The 12,054-nt window shown below is 53.9% G+C and overlaps 24 non-coding genes across 24 annotated transcripts; 8 read left to right on the top strand and 16 right to left on the bottom strand.

The window, feature by feature from the left end:
• Positions 1 to 462: 462 nt before the first annotated feature.
• trnai-aau (transfer RNA isoleucine (anticodon AAU)) lies at positions 463 to 536 on the bottom strand. The gene has a single exon. It is a non-coding gene; the product is annotated as a tRNA-Ile (tRNA).
• A 117-nt stretch (positions 537 to 653) lies between these two features.
• trnav-aac (transfer RNA valine (anticodon AAC)) lies at positions 654 to 726 on the bottom strand. The gene has a single exon. It is a non-coding gene; the product is annotated as a tRNA-Val (tRNA).
• A 794-nt stretch (positions 727 to 1,520) lies between these two features.
• trnaa-agc (transfer RNA alanine (anticodon AGC)) lies at positions 1,521 to 1,593 on the top strand. The gene has a single exon. It is a non-coding gene; the product is annotated as a tRNA-Ala (tRNA).
• An 81-nt stretch (positions 1,594 to 1,674) lies between these two features.
• On the bottom strand, positions 1,675 to 1,748 carry trnai-aau (transfer RNA isoleucine (anticodon AAU)). The gene has a single exon. It is a non-coding gene; the product is annotated as a tRNA-Ile (tRNA).
• Positions 1,749 to 1,865: 117 nt separating this feature from the next.
• trnav-aac (transfer RNA valine (anticodon AAC)) lies at positions 1,866 to 1,938 on the bottom strand. The gene has a single exon. It is a non-coding gene; the product is annotated as a tRNA-Val (tRNA).
• A 794-nt stretch (positions 1,939 to 2,732) lies between these two features.
• trnaa-agc (transfer RNA alanine (anticodon AGC)) lies at positions 2,733 to 2,805 on the top strand. The gene has a single exon. It is a non-coding gene; the product is annotated as a tRNA-Ala (tRNA).
• An 81-nt stretch (positions 2,806 to 2,886) lies between these two features.
• trnai-aau (transfer RNA isoleucine (anticodon AAU)) lies at positions 2,887 to 2,960 on the bottom strand. Its single transcript has one exon. It is a non-coding gene; the product is annotated as a tRNA-Ile (tRNA).
• Positions 2,961 to 3,077: 117 nt separating this feature from the next.
• Positions 3,078 to 3,150, bottom strand: trnav-aac (transfer RNA valine (anticodon AAC)). Its single transcript has one exon. It is a non-coding gene; the product is annotated as a tRNA-Val (tRNA).
• A 794-nt stretch (positions 3,151 to 3,944) lies between these two features.
• trnaa-agc (transfer RNA alanine (anticodon AGC)) lies at positions 3,945 to 4,017 on the top strand. The gene has a single exon. It is a non-coding gene; the product is annotated as a tRNA-Ala (tRNA).
• Positions 4,018 to 4,098: 81 nt separating this feature from the next.
• trnai-aau (transfer RNA isoleucine (anticodon AAU)) lies at positions 4,099 to 4,172 on the bottom strand. Its single transcript has one exon. It is a non-coding gene; the product is annotated as a tRNA-Ile (tRNA).
• Positions 4,173 to 5,156: 984 nt separating this feature from the next.
• Positions 5,157 to 5,229, top strand: trnaa-agc (transfer RNA alanine (anticodon AGC)). The gene has a single exon. It is a non-coding gene; the product is annotated as a tRNA-Ala (tRNA).
• Positions 5,230 to 5,501: 272 nt separating this feature from the next.
• Positions 5,502 to 5,574, bottom strand: trnav-aac (transfer RNA valine (anticodon AAC)). The gene has a single exon. It is a non-coding gene; the product is annotated as a tRNA-Val (tRNA).
• Positions 5,575 to 6,368: 794 nt separating this feature from the next.
• On the top strand, positions 6,369 to 6,441 carry trnaa-agc (transfer RNA alanine (anticodon AGC)). Its single transcript has one exon. It is a non-coding gene; the product is annotated as a tRNA-Ala (tRNA).
• An 81-nt stretch (positions 6,442 to 6,522) lies between these two features.
• trnai-aau (transfer RNA isoleucine (anticodon AAU)) lies at positions 6,523 to 6,596 on the bottom strand. Its single transcript has one exon. It is a non-coding gene; the product is annotated as a tRNA-Ile (tRNA).
• A 117-nt stretch (positions 6,597 to 6,713) lies between these two features.
• On the bottom strand, positions 6,714 to 6,786 carry trnav-aac (transfer RNA valine (anticodon AAC)). Its single transcript has one exon. It is a non-coding gene; the product is annotated as a tRNA-Val (tRNA).
• Positions 6,787 to 7,580: 794 nt separating this feature from the next.
• On the top strand, positions 7,581 to 7,653 carry trnaa-agc (transfer RNA alanine (anticodon AGC)). The gene has a single exon. It is a non-coding gene; the product is annotated as a tRNA-Ala (tRNA).
• Positions 7,654 to 7,734: 81 nt separating this feature from the next.
• trnai-aau (transfer RNA isoleucine (anticodon AAU)) lies at positions 7,735 to 7,808 on the bottom strand. Its single transcript has one exon. It is a non-coding gene; the product is annotated as a tRNA-Ile (tRNA).
• A 117-nt stretch (positions 7,809 to 7,925) lies between these two features.
• Positions 7,926 to 7,998, bottom strand: trnav-aac (transfer RNA valine (anticodon AAC)). Its single transcript has one exon. It is a non-coding gene; the product is annotated as a tRNA-Val (tRNA).
• Positions 7,999 to 8,792: 794 nt separating this feature from the next.
• On the top strand, positions 8,793 to 8,865 carry trnaa-agc (transfer RNA alanine (anticodon AGC)). Its single transcript has one exon. It is a non-coding gene; the product is annotated as a tRNA-Ala (tRNA).
• A 272-nt stretch (positions 8,866 to 9,137) lies between these two features.
• On the bottom strand, positions 9,138 to 9,210 carry trnav-aac (transfer RNA valine (anticodon AAC)). Its single transcript has one exon. It is a non-coding gene; the product is annotated as a tRNA-Val (tRNA).
• A 1,139-nt stretch (positions 9,211 to 10,349) lies between these two features.
• On the bottom strand, positions 10,350 to 10,422 carry trnav-aac (transfer RNA valine (anticodon AAC)). Its single transcript has one exon. It is a non-coding gene; the product is annotated as a tRNA-Val (tRNA).
• A 794-nt stretch (positions 10,423 to 11,216) lies between these two features.
• trnaa-agc (transfer RNA alanine (anticodon AGC)) lies at positions 11,217 to 11,289 on the top strand. The gene has a single exon. It is a non-coding gene; the product is annotated as a tRNA-Ala (tRNA).
• Positions 11,290 to 11,370: 81 nt separating this feature from the next.
• Positions 11,371 to 11,444, bottom strand: trnai-aau (transfer RNA isoleucine (anticodon AAU)). Its single transcript has one exon. It is a non-coding gene; the product is annotated as a tRNA-Ile (tRNA).
• Positions 11,445 to 11,561: 117 nt separating this feature from the next.
• On the bottom strand, positions 11,562 to 11,634 carry trnav-aac (transfer RNA valine (anticodon AAC)). Its single transcript has one exon. It is a non-coding gene; the product is annotated as a tRNA-Val (tRNA).
• Between the last annotated feature and the right edge of the window lie 420 nt (positions 11,635 to 12,054).

The raw sequence follows: 12,054 nt of genomic DNA, 5'->3' as shown, positions 1-12,054 counted from the left end.
GTCCCAACATGGAACAGCGCACTCAGTAAGATCACTTCAACTTAAGCAGCCCTGAAGGGCACAGAGACGTTGCCTATGACCGCACTTTAAGGCATCTTGATTGAGCCATGGACCTTTAAAGCATTCAGCTGCGCCTCGTCCGGATGAGCTATCCATCGTCCAAGGCCTTGCGCTTGCGCGTGCCAGCTGGCGCGTACGCCGACCATGCTCTGTGTCGTTAGCCCTGTACCATGTGAGCCAAGAAGTCCCTGGGCTTTGGAGACGGGTATGTCTTTGGCATCAAATGATACGAGCGCAGCAAAGGAAAAGGGGAATTAGCTCAAATGGTATAGCGCTCGCTTAGCATGCGAGAGGTAGCGGGATCGATGCCCGCATTCTCCAGCAAGAGCTTTTATCCAAGGTCCACGCAAAGAGACTGACAGAGGCCACGGCGCTTGCTGGGTTAACGTGAAAAAGCTGTTTTGGCCCGTACGGGGATCGAACCCGCGACCTTGGCGTTATTAGCACCACGCTCTAACCAACTGAGCTAACCGGCCTCGGGGACCGAGCGCCCGTCAAGCAGGAACGACAAAGGAGCTCCCAGTGACGACGATCGATGTACATGCAAGAAAAATGTTTCTCTCGGGCCGTGAAAAACAGAAGAGGAGCTCTCGTGTTTCTGCCCGGTTTCGAACCGGGGACCTTTCGCGTGTTAGGCGAACGTGATAACCACTACACTACAGAAACCAGCTACACTCCTCGAGGCCACCTTGAGATTCCACAGGCCACATGGGACCAGTACAGCTTGACTTTGGACTGACGTACTGATCAATTCTTTACATGGTGAAATACACCTGCACTTTACCGTGAGCCAGGACCCTGCGTCTTGGAGACTTGGCCGTACCGAAATCAGCCACTTTGCCCGTGGCGCAGTGGCCCTTTCTTTGATTTTCCAGCGAGGCGCTGAACACATTACTCCGACAGCAGTCACAATCGCAGGGCAGTTTTCCAATCCGACCGCATGGACTTTGTCCAGAAGCTCCCCCCTCGTTAGGGCAGAGGAGACCGACTTCCCACGTGAAAGGCAGATCTGCTCCCCACGAAACTAATGAAAGTGGCTTGATGGCCTGTGTCATACGCTGCTGGACTTTTAGCTTGAGTCTAAGCTGTGCATGGGCTTGTCTGTGGTAGCAACTGAAGTTCAGAGGGTGGTGAGCTACATCGCCCCTCCTGGTCCCAACATGGAACAGCGCACTCAGTAAGATCACTTCAACTTAAGCAGCCCTGAAGGGCACAGAGACGTTGCCTATGACCGCACTTTAAGGCATCTTGATTGAGCCATGGACCTTTAAAGCATTCAGCTGCGCCTCGTCCGGATGAGCTATCCATCGTCCAAGGCCTTGCGCTTGCGCGTGCCAGCTGGCGCGTACGCCGACCATGCTCTGTGTCGTTAGCCCTGTACCATGTGAGCCAAGAAGTCCCTGGGCTTTGGAGACGGGTATGTCTTTGGCATCAAATGATACGAGCGCAGCAAAGGAAAAGGGGAATTAGCTCAAATGGTAGAGCGCTCGCTTAGCATGCGAGAGGTAGCGGGATCGATGCCCGCATTCTCCAGCAAGAGCTTTTATCCAAGGTCCACGCAAAGAGACTGACAGAGGCCACGGCGCTTGCTGGGTTAACGTGAAAAAGCTGTTTTGGCCCGTACGGGGATCGAACCCGCGACCTTGGCGTTATTAGCACCACGCTCTAACCAACTGAGCTAACCGGCCTCGGGGACCGAGCGCCCGTCAAGCAGGAACGACAAAGGAGCTCCCAGTGACGACGATCGATGTACATGCAAGAAAAATGTTTCTCTCGGGCCGTGAAAAACAGAAGAGGAGCTCTCGTGTTTCTGCCCGGTTTCGAACCGGGGACCTTTCGCGTGTTAGGCGAACGTGATAACCACTACACTACAGAAACCAGCTACACTCCTCGAGGCCACCTTGAGATTCCACAGGCCACATGGGACCAGTACAGCTTGACTTTGGACTGACGTACTGATCAATTCTTTACATGGTGAAATACACCTGCACTTTACCGTGAGCCAGGACCCTGCGTCTTGGAGACTTGGCCGTACCGAAATCAGCCACTTTGCCCGTGGCGCAGTGGCCCTTTCTTTGATTTTCCAGCGAGGCGCTGAACACATTACTCCGACAGCAGTCACAATCGCAGGGCAGTTTTCCAATCCGACCGCATGGACTTTGTCCAGAAGCTCCCCCCTCGTTAGAGCAGAGGAGACCGACTTCCCACGTGAAAGGCAGATCTGCTCCCCACGAAACTAATGAAAATGGCTTGATGGCCTGTGTCATACGCTGCTGGACTTTTAGCTTGAGTCTAAGCTGTGCATGGGCTTGTCTGTGGTAGCAACTGAAGTTCAGAGGGTGGTGAGCTACATCGCCCCTCCTGGTCCCAACATGGAACAGCGCACTCAGTAAGATCACTTCAACTTAAGCAGCCCTGAAGGGCACAGAGACGTTGCCTATGACCGCACTTTAAGGCATCTTGATTGAGCCATGGACCTTTAAAGCATTCAGCTGCGCCTCGTCCGGATGAGCTATCCATCGTCCAAAGCCTTGCGCTTGCGCGTGCCAGCTGGCGCGTACGCCGACCATGCTCTGTGTCGTTAGCCCTGTACCATGTGAGCCAAGAAGTCCCTGGGCTTTGGAGACGGGTATGTCTTTGGCATCAAATGATACGAGCGCAGCAAAGGAAAAGGGGAATTAGCTCAAATGGTAGAGCGCTCGCTTAGCATGCGAGAGGTAGCGGGATCGATGCCCGCATTCTCCAGCAAGAGCTTTTATCCAAGGTCCACGCAAAGAGACTGACAGAGGCCACGGCGCTTGCTGGGTTAACGTGAAAAAGCTGTTTTGGCCCGTACGGGGATCGAACCCGCGACCTTGGCGTTATTAGCACCACGCTCTAACCAACTGAGCTAACCGGCCTCGGGGACCGAGCGCCCGTCAAGCAGGAACGACAAAGGAGCTCCCAGTGACGACGATCGATGTACATGCAAGAAAAATGTTTCTCTCGGGCCGTGAAAAACAGAAGAGGAGCTCTCGTGTTTCTGCCCGGTTTCGAACCGGGGACCTTTCGCGTGTTAGGCGAACGTGATAACCACTACACTACAGAAACCAGCTACACTCCTCGAGGCCACCTTGAGATTCCACAGGCCACATGGGACCAGTACAGCTTGACTTTGGACTGACGTACTGATCAATTCTTTACATGGTGAAATACACCTGCACTTTACCGTGAGCCAGGACCCTGCGTCTTGGAGACTTGGCCGTACCGAAATCAGCCACTTTGCCCGTGGCGCAGTGGCCCTTTCTTTGATTTTCCAGCGAGGCGCTGAACACATTACTCCGACAGCAGTCACAATCGCAGGGCAGTTTTCCAATCCGACCGCATGGACTTTGTCCAGAAGCTCCCCCCTCGTTAGAGCAGAGGAGACCGACTTCCCACGTGAAAGGCAGATCTGCTCCCCACGAAACTAATGAAAATGGCTTGATGGCCTGTGTCATACGCTGCTGGACTTTTAGCTTGAGTCTAAGCTGTGCATGGGCTTGTCTGTGGTAGCAACTGAAGTTCAGAGGGTGGTGAGCTACATCGCCCCTCCTGGTCCCAACATGGAACAGCGCACTCAGTAAGATCACTTCAACTTAAGCAGCCCTGAAGGGCACAGAGACGTTGCCTATGACCGCACTTTAAGGCATCTTGATTGAGCCATGGACCTTTAAAGCATTCAGCTGCGCCTCGTCCGGATGAGCTATCCATCGTCCAAAGCCTTGCGCTTGCGCGTGCCAGCTGGCGCGTACGCCGACCATGCTCTGTGTCGTTAGCCCTGTACCATGTGAGCCAAGAAGTCCCTGGGCTTTGGAGACGGGTATGTCTTTGGCATCAAATGATACGAGCGCAGCAAAGGAAAAGGGGAATTAGCTCAAATGGTAGAGCGCTCGCTTAGCATGCGAGAGGTAGCGGGATCGATGCCCGCATTCTCCAGCAAGAGCTTTTATCCAAGGTCCACGCAAAGAGACTGACAGAGGCCACGGCGCTTGCTGGGTTAACGTGAAAAAGCTGTTTTGGCCCGTACGGGGATCGAACCCGCGACCTTGGCGTTATTAGCACCACGCTCTAACCAACTGAGCTAACCGGCCTCGGGGACCGAGCGCCCGTCAAGCAGGAACGACAAAGGAGCTCCCAGTGACGACGATCGATGTACATGCAAGAAAAATGTTTCTCTCGGGCCGTGAAAAACAGAAGTGGAGCTCTCGTGTTTCTGCCCGGTTTCGAACCGGGGACCTTTCGCGTGTTAGGCAAACGTGATAACCACTACACTACAGAAACCAGCTACACTCCTCGAGGCCACCTTGAGATTCCACAGGCCACATGGGACCAGTACAGCTTGACTTTGGACTGACGTACTGATCAATTCTTTACATGGTGAAATACACCTGCACTTTACCGTGAGCCAGGACCCTGCGTCTTGGAGACTTGGCCGTACCGAAATCAGCCACTTTGCCCGTGGCGCAGTGGCCCTTTCTTTGATTTTCCAGCGAGGCGCTGAACACATTACTCCGACAGCAGTCACAATCGCAGGGCAGTTTTCCAATCCGACCGCATGGACTTTGTCCAGAAGCTCCCCCCTCGTTAGGGCAGAGGAGACCGACTTCCCACGTGAAAGGCAGATCTGCTCCCCACGAAACTAATGAAAATGGCTTGATGGCCTGTGTCATACGCTGCTGGACTTTTAGCTTGAGTCTAAGCTGTGCATGGGCTTGTCTGTGGTAGCAACTGAAGTTCAGAGGGTGGTGAGCTACATCGCCCCTCCTGGTCCCAACATGGAACAGCGCACTCAGTAAGATCACTTCAACTTAAGCAGCCCTGAAGGGCACAGAGACGTTGCCTATGACCGCACTTTAAGGCATCTTGATTGAGCCATGGACCTTTAAAGCATTCAGCTGCGCCTCGTCCGGATGAGCTATCCATCGTCCAAGGCCTTGCGCTTGCGCGTGCCAGCTGGCGCGTACGCCGACCATGCTCTGTGTCGTTAGCCCTGTACCATGTGAGCCAAGAAGTCCCTGGGCTTTGGAGACGGGTATGTCTTTGGCATCAAATGATACGAGCGCAGCAAAGGAAAAGGGGAATTAGCTCAAATGGTAGAGCGCTCGCTTAGCATGCGAGAGGTAGCGGGATCGATGCCCGCATTCTCCAGCAAGAGCTTTTATCCAAGGTCCACGCAAAGAGACTGACAGAGGCCACGGCGCTTGCTGGGTTAACGTGAAAAAGCTGTTTTGGCCCGTACGGGGATCGAACCTGCGACCTTGGCGTTATTAGCACCACGCTCTAACCAACTGAGCTAACCGGCCTCGGGGACCGAGCGCCCGTCAAGCAGGAACGACAAAGGAGCTCCCAGTGACGACGATCGATGTACATGCAAGAAAAATGTTTCTCTCGGGCCGTGAAAAACAGAAGAGGAGCTCTCGTGTTTCTGCCCGGTTTCGAACCGGGGACCTTTCGCGTGTTAGGCGAACGTGATAACCACTACACTACAGAAACCAGCTACACTCCTCGAGGCCACCTTGAGATTCCACAGGCCACATGGGACCAGTACAGCTTGACTTTGGACTGACGTACTGATCAATTCTTTACATGGTGAAATACACCTGCACTTTACCGTGAGCCAGGACCCTGCGTCTTGGAGACTTGGCCGTACCGAAATCAGCCACTTTGCCCGTGGCGCAGTGGCCCTTTCTTTGATTTTCCAGCGAGGCGCTGAACACATTACTCCGACAGCAGTCACAATCGCAGGGCAGTTTTCCAATCCGACCGCATGGACTTTGTCCAGAAGCTCCCCCCTCGTTAGGGCAGAGGAGACCGACTTCCCACGTGAAAGGCAGATCTGCTCCCCACGAAACTAATGAAAGTGGCTTGATGGCCTGTGTCATACGCTGCTGGACTTTTAGCTTGAGTCTAAGCTGTGCATGGGCTTGTCTGTGGTAGCAACTGAAGTTCAGAGGGTGGTGAGCTACATCGCCCCTCCTGGTCCCAACATGGAACAGCGCACTCAGTAAGATCACTTCAACTTAAGCAGCCCTGAAGGGCACAGAGACGTTGCCTATGACCGCACTTTAAGGCATCTTGATTGAGCCATGGACCTTTAAAGCATTCAGCTGCGCCTCGTCCGGATGAGCTATCCATCGTCCAAGGCCTTGCGCTTGCGCGTGCCAGCTGGCGCGTACGCCGACCATGCTCTGTGTCGTTAGCCCTGTACCATGTGAGCCAAGAAGTCCCTGGGCTTTGGAGACGGGTATGTCTTTGGCATCAAATGATACGAGCGCAGCAAAGGAAAAGGGGAATTAGCTCAAATGGTAGAGCGCTCGCTTAGCATGCGAGAGGTAGCGGGATCGATGCCCGCATTCTCCAGCAAGAGCTTTTATCCAAGGTCCACGCAAAGAGACTGACAGAGGCCACGGCGCTTGCTGGGTTAACGTGAAAAAGCTGTTTTGGCCCGTACGGGGATCGAACCCGCGACCTTGGCGTTATTAGCACCACGCTCTAACCAACTGAGCTAACCGGCCTCGGGGACCGAGCGCCCGTCAAGCAGGAACGACAAAGGAGCTCCCAGTGACGACGATCGATGTACATGCAAGAAAAATGTTTCTCTCGGGCCGTGAAAAACAGAAGAGGAGCTCTCGTGTTTCTGCCCGGTTTCGAACCGGGGACCTTTCGCGTGTTAGGCGAACGTGATAACCACTACACTACAGAAACCAGCTACACTCCTCGAGGCCACCTTGAGATTCCACAGGCCACATGGGACCAGTACAGCTTGACTTTGGACTGACGTACTGATCAATTCTTTACATGGTGAAATACACCTGCACTTTACCGTGAGCCAGGACCCTGCGTCTTGGAGACTTGGCCGTACCGAAATCAGCCACTTTGCCCGTGGCGCAGTGGCCCTTTCTTTGATTTTCCAGCGAGGCGCTGAACACATTACTCCGACAGCAGTCACAATCGCAGGGCAGTTTTCCAATCCGACCGCATGGACTTTGTCCAGAAGCTCCCCCCTCGTTAGAGCAGAGGAGACCGACTTCCCACGTGAAAGGCAGATCTGCTCCCCACGAAACTAATGAAAATGGCTTGATGGCCTGTGTCATACGCTGCTGGACTTTTAGCTTGAGTCTAAGCTGTGCATGGGCTTGTCTGTGGTAGCAACTGAAGTTCAGAGGGTGGTGAGCTACATCGCCCGTCCTGGTCCCAACATGGAACAGCGCACTCAGTAAGATCACTTCAACTTAAGCAGCCCTGAAGGGCACAGAGACGTTGCCTATGACCGCACTTTAAGGCATCTTGATTGAGCCATGGACCTTTAAAGCATTCAGCTGCGCCTCGTCCGGATGAGCTATCCATCGTCCAAGGCCTTGCGCTTGCGCGTGCCAGCTGGCGCGTACGCCGACCATGCTCTGTGTCGTTAGCCCTGTACCATGTGAGCCAAGAAGTCCCTGGGCTTTGGAGACGGGTATGTCTTTGGCATCAAATGATACGAGCGCAGCAAAGGAAAAGGGGAATTAGCTCAAATGGTAGAGCGCTCGCTTAGCATGCGAGAGGTAGCGGGATCGATGCCCGCATTCTCCAGCAAGAGCTTTTATCCAAGGTCCACGCAAAGAGACTGACAGAGGCCACGGCGCTTGCTGGGTTAACGTGAAAAAGCTGTTTTGGCCCGTACGGGGATCGAACCCGCGACCTTGGCGTTATTAGCACCACGCTCTAACCAACTGAGCTAACCGGCCTCGGGGACCGAGCGCCCGTCAAGCAGGAACGACAAAGGAGCTCCCAGTGACGACGATCGATGTACATGCAAGAAAAATGTTTCTCTCGGGCCGTGAAAAACAGAAGTGGAGCTCTCGTGTTTCTGCCCGGTTTCGAACCGGGGACCTTTCGCGTGTTAGGCGAACGTGATAACCACTACACTACAGAAACCAGCTACACTCCTCGAGGCCACCTTGAGATTCCACAGGCCACATGGGACCAGTACAGCTTGACTTTGGACTGACGTACTGATCAATTCTTTACATGGTGAAATACACCTGCACTTTACCGTGAGCCAGGACCCTGCGTCTTGGAGACTTGGCCGTACCGAAATCAGCCACTTTGCCCGTGGCGCAGTGGCCCTTTCTTTGATTTTCCAGCGAGGCGCTGAACACATTACTCCGACAGCAGTCACAATCGCAGGGCAGTTTTCCAATCCGACCGCATGGACTTTGTCCAGAAGCTCCCCCCTCGTTAGGGCAGAGGAGACCGACTTCCCACGTGAAAGGCAGATCTGCTCCCCACGAAACTAATGAAAATGGCTTGATGGCCTGTGTCATACGCTGCTGGACTTTTAGCTTGAGTCTAAGCTGTGCATGGGCTTGTCTGTGGTAGCAACTGAAGTTCAGAGGGTGGTGAGCTACATCGCCCCTCCTGGTCCCAACATGGAACAGCGCACTCAGTAAGATCACTTCAACTTAAGCAGCCCTGAAGGGCACAGAGACGTTGCCTATGACCGCACTTTAAGGCATCTTGATTGAGCCATGGACCTTTAAAGCATTCAGCTGCGCCTCGTCCGGATGAGCTATCCATCGTCCAAGGCCTTGCGCTTGCGCGTGCCAGCTGGCGCGTACGCCGACCATGCTCTGTGTCGTTAGCCCTGTACCATGTGAGCCAAGAAGTCCCTGGGCTTTGGAGACGGGTATGTCTTTGGCATCAAATGATACGAGCGCAGCAAAGGAAAAGGGGAATTAGCTCAAATGGTAGAGCGCTCGCTTAGCATGCGAGAGGTAGCGGGATCGATGCCCGCATTCTCCAGCAAGAGCTTTTATCCAAGGTCCACGCAAAGAGACTGACAGAGGCCACGGCGCTTGCTGGGTTAACGTGAAAAAGCTGTTTTGGCCCGTACGGGGATCGAACCTGCGACCTTGGCGTTATTAGCACCACGCTCTAACCAACTGAGCTAACCGGCCTCGGGGACCGAGCGCCCGTCAAGCAGGAACGACAAAGGAGCTCCCAGTGACGACGATCGATGTACATGCAAGAAAAATGTTTCTCTCGGGCCGTGAAAAACAGAAGAGGAGCTCTCGTGTTTCTGCCCGGTTTCGAACCGGGGACCTTTCGCGTGTTAGGCGAACGTGATAACCACTACACTACAGAAACCAGCTACACTCCTCGAGGCCACCTTGAGATTCCACAGGCCACATGGGACCAGTACAGCTTGACTTTGGACTGACGTACTGATCAATTCTTTACATGGTGAAATACACCTGCACTTTACCGTGAGCCAGGACCCTGCGTCTTGGAGACTTGGCCGTACCGAAATCAGCCACTTTGCCCGTGGCGCAGTGGCCCTTTCTTTGATTTTCCAGCGAGGCGCTGAACACATTACTCCGACAGCAGTCACAATCGCAGGGCAGTTTTCCAATCCGACCGCATGGACTTTGTCCAGAAGCTCCCCCCTCGTTAGAGCAGAGGAGACCGACTTCCCACGTGAAAGGCAGATCTGCTCCCCACGAAACTAATGAAAATGGCTTGATGGCCTGTGTCATACGCTGCTGGACTTTTAGCTTGAGTCTAAGCTGTGCATGGGCTTGTCTGTGGTAGCAACTGAAGTTCAGAGGGTGGTGAGCTACATCGCCCCTCCTGGTCCCAACATGGAACAGCGCACTCAGTAAGATCACTTCAACTTAAGCAGCCCTGAAGGGCACAGAGACGTTGCCTATGACCGCACTTTAAGGCATCTTGATTGAGCCATGGACCTTTAAAGCATTCAGCTGCGCCTCGTCCGGATGAGCTATCCATCGTCCAAGGCCTTGCGCTTGCGCGTGCCAGCTGGCGCGTACGCCGACCATGCTCTGTGTCGTTAGCCCTGTACCATGTGAGCCAAGAAGTCCCTGGGCTTTGGAGACGGGTATGTCTTTGGCATCAAATGATACGAGCGCAGCAAAGGAAAAGGGGAATTAGCTCAAATGGTATAGCGCTCGCTTAGCATGCGAGAGGTAGCGGGATCGATGCCCGCATTCTCCAGCAAGAGCTTTTATCCAAGGTCCACGCAAAGAGACTGACAGAGGCCACGGCGCTTGCTGGGTTAACGTGAAAAAGCTGTTTTGGCCCGTACAGGGATCGAACCCGCGACCTTGGCGTTATTAGCACCACGCTCTAACCAACTGAGCTAACCGGCCTCGGGGACCGAGCGCCCGTCAAGCAGGAACGACAAAGGAGCTCCCAGTGACGACGATCGATGTACATGCAAGAAAAATGTTTCTCTCGGGCCGTGAAAAACAGAAGAGGAGCTCTCGTGTTTCTGCCCGGTTTCGAACCGGGGACCTTTCGCGTGTTAGGCGAACGTGATAACCACTACACTACAGAAACCAGCTACACTCCTCGAGGCCACCTTGAGATTCCACAGGCCACATGGGACCAGTACAGCTTGACTTTGGACTGACGTACTGATCAATTCTTTACATGGTGAAATACACCTGCACTTTACCGTGAGCCAGGACCCTGCGTCTTGGAGACTTGGCCGTACCGAAATCAGCCACTTTGCCCGTGGCGCAGTGGCCCTTTCTTTGATTTTCCAGCGAGGCGCTGAACACATTACTCCGACAGCAGTCACAATCGCAGGGCAGTTTTCCAATCCGACCGCATGGACTTTGTCCAGAAGCTCCCCCCTCGTTAGGGCAGAGGAGACCGACTTCCCACGTGAAAGGCAGATCTGCTCCCCACGAAACTAATGAAAATGGCTTGATGGCCTGTGTCATACGCTGCTGGACTTTTAGCTTGAGTCTAAGCTGTGCATGGGCTTGTCTGTGGTAGCAACTGAAGTTCAGAGGGTGGTGAGCTACATCGCCCCTCCTGGTCCCAACATGGAACAGCGCACTCAGTAAGATCACTTCAACTTAAGCAGCCCTGAAGGGCACAGAGACGTTGCCTATGACCGCACTTTAAGGCATCTTGATTGAGCCATGGACCTTTAAAGCATTCAGCTGCGCCTCGTCCGGATGAGCTATCCATCGTCCAAGGCCTTGCGCTTGCGCGTGCCAGCTGGCGCGTACGCCGACCATGCTCTGTGTCGTTAGCCCTGTACCATGTGAGCCAAGAAGTCCCTGGGCTTTGGAGACGGGTATGTCTTTGGCATCAAATGATACGAGCGCAGCAAAGGAAAAGGGGAATTAGCTCAAATGGTAGAGCGCTCGCTTAGCATGCGAGAGGTAGCGGGATCGATGCCCGCATTCTCCAGCAAGAGCTTTTATCCAAGGTCCACGCAAAGAGACTGACAGAGGCCACGGCGCTTGCTGGGTTAACGTGAAAAAGATGTTTTGGCCCGTACGGGGATCGAACCCGCGACCTTGGCGTTATTAGCACCACGCTCTAACCAACTGAGCTAACCGGCCTCGGGGACCGAGCGCCCGTCAAGCAGGAACGACAAAGGAGCTCCCAGTGACGACGATCGATGTACATGCAAGAAAAATGTTTCTCTCGGGCCGTGAAAAACAGAAGAGGAGCTCTCGTGTTTCTGCCCGGTTTCGAACCGGGGACCTTTCGCGTGTTAGGCGAACGTGATAACCACTACACTACAGAAACCAGCTACACTCCTCAAGGCCACCTTGAGATTCCACAGGCCACATGGGACCAGTACAGCTTGACTTTGGACTGACGTACTGATCAATTCTTTACATGGTGAAATACACCTGCACTTTACCGTGAGCCAGGACCCTGCGTCTTGGAGACTTGGCCGTACCGAAATCAGCCACTTTGCCCGTGGCGCAGTGGCCCTTTCTTTGATTTTCCAGCGAGGCGCTGAACACATTACTCCGACAGCAGTCACAATCGCAGGGCAGTTTTCCAATCCGACCGCATGGACTTTGTCCAGAAGCTCCCCCCTCGTTAGAGCAGAGGAGACCGACTTCCCACGTGAAAGGCAGATCTGCTCCCCACGAAACTAATGAAAATGGCTTGATGGCCTGTGTCATACGCTGCTGGACTTTTAGCTTGAGTCTAAGC

The sequence above is a fragment of the Hoplias malabaricus genome, chromosome 15, assembly GCF_029633855.1.
Source record: "Hoplias malabaricus isolate fHopMal1 chromosome 15, fHopMal1.hap1, whole genome shotgun sequence".
NCBI lineage: Eukaryota > Metazoa > Chordata > Actinopteri > Characiformes > Erythrinidae > Hoplias > Hoplias malabaricus.
Note: the sequence above shows the minus strand (reverse complement) of the source record. Positions and strands in the feature narration are given on the sequence as shown.